Raw genomic sequence first — 11293 nt, 5'->3', positions numbered from 1 at the left:
AGTGGTGTGATCTTGGCTCACTGCAACCTCCGCCTTCCAGGATCACGCAATTCTCCTGCCTCAGCCTCCCAAGTAGCTGGGATTACCAGTGCACACCACCACGCCCGGCCAAGTTTTTGTATTTTTAGAAGAGGCAGGGTTTCACTATGTTGGCCAGATTGGTCTCCATCTCCTGACCTTGTGATCAACCTGCCTCAGCCTCCCAAAGTGCTGGGATTACAGGTGTGAGCCACCACGCCCAGCCAACGTTATCCATTTCTTTTGCAAGTATAATGTGGCATCAACAGACATGATTCTTTAGAGTTTACCTAACTTTGCATGTTTTATCACATTTGACACAGATTCCCTAAATAATAAATTGTAAACATTTTATTTATTTATTTGAGATATATAAAACAAGCCATCTGTTACTTTTTTTTTTTTTTTTTTAGATAGAGTCTCACTCTGTCGCCCAGGCTGGAGTGCAGTGGCATCATCTCAGCTCACTGCAACCTCTGCCTCCTAGGATCAAGTGATTCGCCTGCCTCAGCCTCCTAAGTAGCTAAGATTACAGGCACTCAATACCACACCCGGCTAATTTTTTTGTATTTTTAGTGAAGACGGGGTTTCACCATGTTGGTCAGGCTAGTCTCGAACTCCTGACCTCAAATGATCCACCCACGTTGGCCTCCCAAAGTGCTGGGATTACAGGTATGAGCCATCACGCCTGGTCACTCCATCAGTTACTTTTTAAAAATCCTTACTTCCAGGCTGGGTGTGGTAGTTCATGCCTGTAATTCCAGCACTTTGGGAGGCCAAGGTGGGAGGATCACTTGAGCCCAGGAGTTCGAGACCAGCCTGGGCAACATGGCAACACCCTGTCTCTACCAAAAATGCAAAACTTAGCCAGGCATGGTGGTGCACACCTGTAGTTCCAGCTACTCAGGAGGTGGAGGTGGAAGGATGGTTTCTGTCTGGGAAGTGGAAGCTTCAGTGAGCTAAGATCATGCCTTACACTCCAGCCTGGGCAACAGAGTCAGACCCTGTCTCAAAAATATTAATTAAAAAGAAAAAATAAAAATAAAAATTTCTTACCTCCATTGTTACTTGAAAATTTGATAAATCCTGATTTTGATGTAGCATGGAAGGCAATGCAAAAACAAAACTACATAATCACTAATATTAATAGTTACTTATTTAAAAATTGAAGTGATATTAGCCCATTGATCAGTTAAAATAAATAAAACAAGTACAAAAATAGAGTGACCTTTAGAGGAATCAGGGCTTGCCTTGACATGATTAAAGCCAGATGGGAATGCAATCAGCTAAAGCAATATACAAAGAACAAAGTTTAGAGGCATCTACCTGACTTCCAAAGATTCTACGAGGCCATAATAACCAAAACAGCATGATATTGGCATAAAAACAGACACATAGACCAACTGAACAGAATAGAGAATTCAGAAATTAATCTACATATTTATGGCCAACTGATTTTTTTTTTTTTTTTTCTGTGTGAAATCTCCCACAATCAACTGATTTTTGACAAAGGTGACGACAACATACATTGGTGAAAGGACACTCTCAATAAACGGTGCTGGGAAATCTGGATATCCCTATGCAGAAGAATGAATCTAGACCCCTCTCTCACCACATACAAAAATCAACTAAAAATGAATTAAAGGCTTAAATGCAAGACCTGAAACTGTAAAACTACTAGAAAAAAGCATAGTGAAAATGCTTCAGGACTTTGGTCTAGGCAAAGATTTTATACCTAAGACTTTAAAAGCACAGGCAACGAAAACAAATACAGACAAAAGAGACTATATTAAACTAAGAAGAAAAGGAAACAATCAACAGAGTAAAGAGACAACCTGTAGAATGTGAGAAATTATTTCCAAACCATTCATCCAACAAGGGACTAATATCCAGAATATACAAGGAACTCAAGCAACTCAACAGCAAAAAAACAAATAATCCCATTAAAAAGTGGGCAAAGGCTGGGCGTGGTGGCTTATGCCTGTAATCCCAGCACTTTGGGAGGCCGAGGTGGGCAGATCACAAGGTCAGGAGATCGAGAACAGCATGGCCAACATGGTGAAACCCTGTTGCTATTAAAAACACAAAAAAATTATCCAGGTATGGTGGTATGTGCCTGTAGTCCCAGCTACTCTGGAGGCTGAGGCAGGCGAACCGCTGGAACCTGGGAGGCAGAGGTTGCAGTGAGCCAAGATCATGCCACTGCACTCCAGCCTGTGTGACAGACTCCATCTCAAAAAAAAAAAAAAAAAAAAAAAGCAGGGGGACGGGCAAAGAACACATGAATAGGCACATCTCAAAAGAAGACACACAAATAGCCAACAGGTATATGAAAAAATGCTTAACAGCACTAATCATCAGATAAATGTAAATCAAAACCACGATGAACTATCATCTCACTCCAGTTAGAGTGGCTATTATCAAAAAGACAATAAATAAATATCAAATACTGGCAAGGATGTGGAGAAAAGGAAACTCTTACATGCTGTTGGTGGGAATGTAAATTAGTTCAGCCATTATGGAAAGCAGCATGAAGTTTCCTCAAAAAACTGAAGATAGAACTACTGTACAATCCAGCAATTTCACCACTGGGTATTTATCCAAAGGAAAGGAAATCAGTATATCAAAGGTATACCTGCCCCCACCATGTTTATTGCAGCACTATTCACAATAGCCAAGTTAGAGAATGAACCTAAGTATTCATCAACCAATGAATGGATAAAGAAAATGTGGTATATATACACAGTGGAATACTATTCAGCCACAACAAGAATAAAATCCTATCACAGCAACATGTATGGAATTGGAGGTCATTATTTTAAGTGAGATAAGCCAGGCACAGAAAGACAAATATTACATGTTCTCATTCACATGTGGAAGCTAAGTTGCTCTCATGGAAGTGGAGAGTAGAATGATGTTTACCAGTGGCTGGAAGGAAGTGGAGAGAGCTTGGTTAATGGGTGCAAACACACAGTCAAATAGAAAGAACAAGTTCTAGTGTCCAGTATCACAATAGGGTAACTGTAATTAACAACAATTTATCATACATTTCAAAATAGCTAGAAGGAGAATATTGAACGATCCCAACGCAAAGAAATAATAAACGTTTGAGATGATGAACATGCTAATTATCATGATCTGAGCACTATACATTATATGTATTGAAACATCACTATGTACCCCATGAATATATACAATTATTGCTTGTCAATATAAAAAAATCAAAATTTAAAACAAAACAAATAAAAAATAGCTAGAAGAGAAGATTTCAAATGTTCCCAACACAAAGAAATGATGAATGTTTGAGGTGATGGATATGCTAATTACCCAGATTTGGTTATTACATTGTATGTATTATATGTATCAAAGTATCACATGTACCCCATAAATATGTACAATTATTATGTATCAATTTTTTTAAAAACTAGATGGGAATGTACCAGCTCTTCAGCCGAGAGCTAGAAGTTCCTAGACTGACAGTGGGCTCATTGAGAGCTGAGCAAAGGAAACAAGAAACTACAAATAGGAAGGAAATGCTGCCCACCTGGGAGCAAAGAAAAGAAACTGCAATATTAAGTGAGTTCACTTGGAAAATGATAATTTTTAATGTAATGTATTAATTAATTAATTTTTTGAGACAGGGTTTCACTCTTGTTGCCCAGGCTGGGGTGCAATGGCGCAACCTTGGCTCACTGCAACCTCTGCCTCCCAGGTTCAAGCAATTCTCCTGCCTCAGGCTCCCAAGTAGCTGGGATTACAGGCGCCCACCACCATACCCAGCTAATTTTTAAAAAATATATTTTTGGTAGAGATGGGGTTTCACCATGTTGGCCAGGCTGGTCTGGAACTCCTGACTTCAAGTGACCCACTTGCCTCAGCCTCCCAAAGTGCTAGGATTATAGGCATGAGCCACTATGCCCGGCAGAAAATAATTTTTTTTAAGTGGAAAATTTTATAAGAATTCTACAAATGTCGGCCGGGCACGGTGGCTCATGCCGCCTGTAATACCAGCACTTTGGGAGGCCGAGGTGGGTGGATCACAAGGTCAGGAGTTCGAGATCAGCCTGGTCAATGTTGTGAAACCCTGTCTCTACAAAAAAAAAAAATCAAAAACTTAGCCAGGCATGGTGGTGCATACCTGTTGTCCTAGATACATGGGAGGCTGAAGCAGGAGAAGCACTTGAACCTGGGAGGCAGAGGTTGCAGTGAACCTAGACCGCCCCACTGCACTCCAGCTTGGGCAACAGAACGAGACTCCTTCTCAAAAAAAAAAAAAAAGAAATCCACAAATGTCATTTTGGGAGTCTGAGGTAGGAAGATTGCTTCAGGCCAGGAGTTCAAGACCAGCCTGATTAATAAAGAGAGACTGTCACTACACAAAAATAAAAAACTTAGCCAGGCATGGTGGCACACACCTGTGGTCCTAGCTACATGGGAAGCTGAAGCAGGAGGATCACTTGAACGCAGGAGGTCAAGGCTGCAGTGAGCCATGTTTACACCACGACACTCCAACCTAGTCAACAGAGTGAGACCCTGTCTCAAAAAAAAAAAAAAAAAAAAAAAAAAAGGTCCTAGCGTGGTGGTATGGGCCTATAGCAAGGGGATTACTTGAGCCCAGGAGTTCAAGGCTGCAGTGAGCTATGATCATAGCACTGCACTCCAGCCTGGGTGACAGAGTGAGACCCTGTCTCCTAAAAAAAAAAAAAAAAAGTAAAAAAGTTCTAGAAATGTAAGATCTTTGTACTACATGAAATACTTGTGCCACAACTAACCTGGTGTCCAGATACCAAATGAGTCTTCTGAGAGCCAAAGGCAGGCACTGGGGGGTCATAGGTGGGCATGTGGGAAATAGAAAAGGATGGGCACTGTGTGGAGGAGGCCAGAATTACATTGTATTTCTTCTAAAAAATATTTTGGCTGGGCGCGGTGGCTCACGCCTGTAATCCCAGCACTTTGGGAGGCCGAGACGGGCAGATCATGAGGTCAGGAGATCGAGACCATCCTGGCGAACATGGTGAAACCCCGTCTCTACTAAAAATACAAAAATATTAGCCGGGCGTGGTGGTGGGCACCTGTAGTCCCAGCTTCTTGGGAGGCTGAGGCAGGAGAATGGCATGAACCCGGGAGGCAGCGGAGCTTGCAGTGAGCTGAGATCGTGCCACTGTACTCCAGCCTGGGCGATAGAATGAGACTCCGTCTAAAAATATATATATATTTCATAATTTAAAAAATTATGCAAATACTACCCAATCATTTTAGAAAACCCAGAAAATACAAACAGAGCAATAAAAAGACTTTTTAAAAAAAATATCTGGCTGGGCGTGGTGGCTCACGCCTGTAATCCCAACACTTTGGGAGGCCAAGGTAGGTGGATCACCTGAGGTCAGGAGCTCGAGACCAGCCTGGCCAACATGGTGAAACCCTGTCTCTACTAAAAATACAAAATTTAGCCGGCTGTGGTGGCACGTGCCTATAGTCCCAGCTACTTGGGGGGCTGAGGCACGACAATCGCTTGAACCTGGGAGGCGGAGGTTGCAGTGAGCTGAGATCACACCACTGCACTCCTGCACTCCAACCTGGACAACAAGAGTGAAACTCCATCTAAAAAAAAAATATATATATATATATCTCGCCTTTAATTCTGCCCAGAGGCAAACACAGGAAACATTTTGGTATATATACTTTGTTTGTTTTACAAATGTGAAAGGTCCAGGTATCTATACTTCCATGAGTTTTTTCTGTGTTGTGTGTTTCCAAAAGTGTGATTATGTTATTTATGCTGCTTTGTAACCTTTTTACTTCCTAGTGCCTGATGAACACTTTTCTTTCCTTATGGATACACAGTATCAAAGGATGGTTTTCAAGTTAAAATTCTGACCTTTGTATACACATAGGGTGAGCATGTACATGTTCTTTAATGAAGGAACTGGGAGGATGGTAAAACAGGTTCAACAGAGAAACAGAAATTTATATAGTCAGTGTGGAAAAATGTATTTAAATGGGATTTCTAGGTTAGATAAGAAACTCATCTACAAGGCAATGAAATGCTATCCTTTGGGGTTATCTTTTCTGCTGGACAGAAATAATTTGCATCTCAACTAGACACAATCAAAATCATTTGCAATTTATTCATATATAAATTCACATCTAATTTCATAGAGTCTAGGCCCCTAAGTAAATGGTCAGTCAAACAAAAAAATATATTTCTCTAGAGCAATGATTCTCAACTAAAGGTGATTTTGTCTCCCAGAGGACATTTGGCAATGGCCAAAGACATGTTCGGTTGTCACCATTGGGGAGTGGTAGTGGCATCTGGTGGGTAGAGGCCAGGGGTGCTGTTAAACCTTGTACAATGCATAGGACAGCCTCCACAACAAAGAATTATCCAGCCCAGACTGGCAACCTCCACAACAGAGAATTATCCAGCCCACACTGTCAGTGGTACCTACCTCTACCTATTAGATGCTAGTAGCACCCCCATGGTTGTGACAACCAAAATGTCTCCAGACACTGCCAAATGTTCCACAGGGAGGCAAAATTGCCCCCAGGTCAGATGCACTGCTTTAGAGTTGCACTTTACAAATCCATCACCTCTAGTCATGTGTAGCTATTTATTTTTATTTTTTATTTTATTTTTATTTATTTACTTTTTTATATCATAATGTTAATGAACACCAGGGGTTCAGTCTAGGTCCTGTTGCTTGATGCACAGAAAGCCAATCACTGAGACAACAAGTATTACAGGGAAGAAAGCTTTCTTTAGGTGACATCAGTGGGAGAGACAGGAAATAAACCTCAAATCCATTCCTCCTCCCTGACTAAAGTTAGGTGTTTACACATCATAGGAGGATAACAGGAGCAGCAAGGAAGAGGAGTTGGTCAACAGGCAGCAGGGGCATCCCACAGAAGAAATGTACATTTCTCAAGCTTCAGTTCTGTAGACATCTGGCTTGTTGGAAAATTGGGCAGGCAACAACAAAATGTTTACAATCAGGCCAAATTGAAAATTTAGTTTACTTCAAGTGTTCAGTAGCCAATTGTGGGCCAAGTGCAGTGGCTCATTCCTGTAATCCCAGCACTTTGGTAGGTCAAGTCAGGAGGATTGCATGAGGGCAAAAGTTTAAGACCAGCTTGGGCAACAGGGCGAGAGACCCCATCTCTACAAAAAAAAGAAAATAAAAAAATAAAAAACAACAACAAAATAGCCATGTTTGGCTAGCAGCTACTCTAGTGGGCAGGACAGGCAGAGAACATTTTCCTCTTTGTGGAAAATTCTGCTTGATGGTACTGCCTTAGATAAATAATCATTTCACGGGTCTGTTAGACATTGGGACAATGTAATATTGAAAAAATATGCAGGCCAGGCGCAGTGGCTCAGGCCTTTAATCCCAGGACTTTGGGAGGCTGAGGCATGCAGATCAGTTGAACTCAGGAGTTTGAGACCAGTCTAGGCAACATGGTGAAACCCCGTCTCTACAAAAAAAAAAAAAAAAATACAAAAATCACCGGGCACAGTGGTGGGCACCTGTAGTCCCAGCTACTCAGGAGGCTGAGGTGGGAGGATGGCTAGAGCCCAGGAGGTGAAGGGTGAAGGTTGCAGTGAGCCGAGACCACACCACTGCACTCCAGCCTGTGCACGAGAGGAAGACCCTGTCTCAAAAAAGACTTTAAAAATATATATAAAGAAAAGAAAAAGAAAAAATGTGTGGCTATCCTTTTTCCTTATTTCCAAGTTTTGGATAATTTTTCTTTTTTTTTTCACCAGCACTTTTATTTTTCCTTACACACTCACGTGTTGTTGGGGCCTAATGCTCTCACATAACTGTAAGAAACCAAAATTTTTTGTCATCTCTTGAAGAACTGAGAATTGTATACACACACACACACATAAACCTTATGTAAATTAAAAGGATGAATACATTTACAGGTATAAATGCAAACCATTTCTTTTTTTTTTTTTTTTTTTTTTTTTTTTTGAGACGGAGTCTCGCTGTGTCACCCAGGCTGGAGTGCAGTGGCGCGATCTCGGCTCACTGCAAGCTCCGCCTCCCGGGTTTACGCCATTCTCCTGCCTCAGCCTCCGAGTAGCTGGGACTACAGGCGCCCGCCACCACGCCCGGCTAGTTTTTTGTATTTTTAGTAGAGACGGGGTTTCACCATGTTAGCCAGGATGGTCTCGATCTCCTGACTTCGTGATCCACCCGCCTCGGCCTCCCAAAGTACTGGGATTACAGGCTTGAGCCACCGCGCCCGGCCTAATGCAAACCATTTCTAACTCAAGGCAAGTAACAGCCATGGTGTTCTGGGAGGAAAACATCAGCTAAGAAAGGAAACTGGGTCCTATGGCTTAGACTTTCCAATCCTGACAGACCAGCAGGACAGACACAAGTGGTTCAGGAGCCCTTGCCAGCCTCTAGAGAAACCCCAGAACACTCAACCCTAACACATTAACACCCTGCACTGGTGGGAGACTGCTGGCCACGCAGACCCACCGAGCCATGGACTTGTCTTCCACAAGCACGTTCTTACCTCAGCCACAAAGTGACCAAGCCACATATACTAAGGGCTGAGATCCAAGATATGTACAGGGTACTTAACAGATAGCAAGGGAACAGTTAACTTGCATACAAGGTAAAAATCAGCAACAAGTTCTACAATCCAGTGCTGATATTGGATACAAACTTCAAGGACAGATTTCTTTTCGAAGGCTTATTCCAGTTTCATGAGGCTAGCATGGGGTGTATGCATTTGCCAGGAGCAAATTTATTCTTCTGAATTAACCCATGCAGCAAATGCTAGGCATCTGCTCGCAGTCCATTTAGAAGCATTTGCGCTGGATGATGGAGGGGCCCGACTCCTCATACTCCTGCTTGCTAATCCACATCTGCTGGAAGGCAGACAGGGAGGCCAGGATGGAGCCACCGATCCACACCGTGTACTTGCGCTCAGGGTACTCGATGATGTGATCTTCATGGTGCTGGGCGCCAGGCTGGTGATCTCCTGCATCCTGCCTGCAATGTACAGGTACATGGTGGTGCCGCAGGACAGCACCATCTCGGCCTACAGGTATTTGTGGATGTCCACGTCACACTTTATGATGGAACTGAAGGTGGTCTCATGGATGCCGCGGCTTCCATGCCCAGGAAAGAAAGCTGGAACACTGCCTCTGGACACCAGACCCACTCGTTGCAGATGGTGACGACCTGGCCGTCAGGTGGCTCATAGCTCTTCTCCAGGAACGAGGAGAACACGGCGGTGGCCAGCTCCTGCTTGAAGTCCAGGGTAACGTAGCACAGCTTCTCCTTGATGTCACGCACTATCTCCCACTCGGCCATGGGGGTGAAGCTGTAGCCACACTTGGTGAGGATCTTCACGAGGTAGTTGGTTAGGGGAGATGGGCATCATGTGGGCGACCCCATCTTCAGAGTCCGTGACAATGCCACTGGTGTGCCCAGAGGACTAGAGGGACAGCACAGCGTGGATGGCCACACACATGGCCAGGGTGTTGAAGGTCTCAAGCATGATCCAAGTCGTCTTCTCTCTGGTGGTCTTGGGGTTCGGGGGGCCTTAGTCAGCAGCACTGAGTGGTCCTTGGGGCCACACGCAGCTCGTTGTAGAAGGTGTGGGGCCAGATCTTCTCCATGTCATCCCGGTTGGTGACTATGCCCTGCTCGATGGGATACTTCAGGGTCAGGATGCTGCACTTGCTCTGGGCCTCGTCACCCACATAGGAGTCCTTCTGGCCCATCCATGTCCACCATCATGATCTGGTGCCTGGGGCACCCGACAATGGAGGGGAACATGGTTCGGGGGGCATCATCCCTAGCAAAGCCAGCTTTGCACCTGCCAGACCCATTGTCAATGATAAGCATGATGATCTCTTCTTCCATCGCCATCGTGGAGAAGCGGGTGGCTGAGCAGCAGGAGGACGCGGTGTGCGGGTTAGTGGTGGCCAGTGAGCAATAATTTCTTCTACAGGACCTTTGTTAAAGGCAGCATAAAGCCGCAAGGCTAGATAGACTGTAAACACCACGACGTCATGGACTGGGACTTAGTTCTCTCATTATCGCTAGCACCTGCTGCAGGGACTGATACCTGGCAAGCACTCAATAACCAATATCTACTAAGTGAATGAATAAATGAATGAATGGTGTGAAATTAAGTGGGTAGCAGGTCCCTTTGCAGTGACTTCCTTGGGTTGGCTGTCAGCAGTTATGCAATTGTCACACCTATCTCAGCAAGTTCTGAGGACCAAGTCGGGGACGACCAGCAACAGTGCCTATCCCAGGTTCTGACACCCGCTCAGGAGGCACCCAACAGGCGATTTTTCCTTCCTTTCCTGAAATCATCAAAATGGTTCCCAGCCCTCTAATATTTCAAAAACCCTTACCAAGTCTATGTAAATAAAAAAAACTTCCCTTGTACATGCAGCCCGTTAGTGGCAGAACTGCAACTATAGACCCAGTGTCTAATCACCTTGCAGATGACTTTGCCAGCAGTGACATTCCTTGTTGGTGACTACTGAGTCACTCTATGTAGGGTCAGCTGAGAAGAGGACAGTAACCGTAAAGAGGGAGTAGACATTCCAGGGACATTAATTCAGCGAAGTGCCAGGCACTGCTAATTCAGAGGCTAGTGTGGGCAGCTCATGTGTATATATATATTTTTTTGTTTTTGAAACAGGGTCTCACTCCATCACCCAGGCTGGAGCGCAGCGGTGCAATCACAGCTCTCTGCAGCCTTAAACTCCTGGACTCAAGTGATCCTCCCACTTCAGCCTCTGGAGTAGCTGGGACCACAGGCTTGTGCCACAATGCCTGGATAATTTTTTGTATTTTTTGTAGAGACAGGATTTGCCACAACGTCCAGGCTGGTCTTGAACTACTGGCCTCAAGCAATCTGCCCACCTTGGCTTCCCAAAGTGCTGGGACTACAGGCGTGAGTCACCGTGCCTGGCCTCACATATCACCTTTGATGACAACTCATGGACAATTACTTTTTTTTTTTTTTTTTAGGGACAGGGTCTCGCTCTGTCACCCAGGCTGGAGTGCAGTGGTATGACTGTAGCTTGCTACAGCCTCCAACTTCTGGGCTCAAGCGATCCTCCTGCCTCAGCCTGATGAGTAGCTGGGACTACAGGCGTGCACCACCACACCTGGCTTCATGAAAACTTCTGAGAGAGGTATAGGGCACATAAAGCGCATGGCTGGCCCAGGGTGCAGCATCTGCTGGGGCAGCAGGAAATGGAGGACAATACGCCAGGCCCCAGGGGTTG

At 44.4% G+C, this 11293-nt stretch overlaps 1 pseudogene; it reads right to left on the bottom strand.

Moving 5' to 3' along the window:
• Positions 1–8685: 8685 nt before the first annotated feature.
• On the bottom strand, positions 8686–10170 carry LOC126944924 (actin, cytoplasmic 2-like; annotated as a pseudogene).
• Between the last annotated feature and the right edge of the window lie 1123 nt (positions 10171–11293).

Source organism: Macaca thibetana, chromosome 20, assembly GCF_024542745.1.
Source record: "Macaca thibetana thibetana isolate TM-01 chromosome 20, ASM2454274v1, whole genome shotgun sequence".
In the NCBI taxonomy this organism is placed as follows: domain Eukaryota; kingdom Metazoa; phylum Chordata; class Mammalia; order Primates; family Cercopithecidae; genus Macaca; species Macaca thibetana.
The sequence above is the reverse complement of the archived record's forward strand: the minus strand, read 5'-3'. Positions and strand labels throughout refer to the sequence as shown.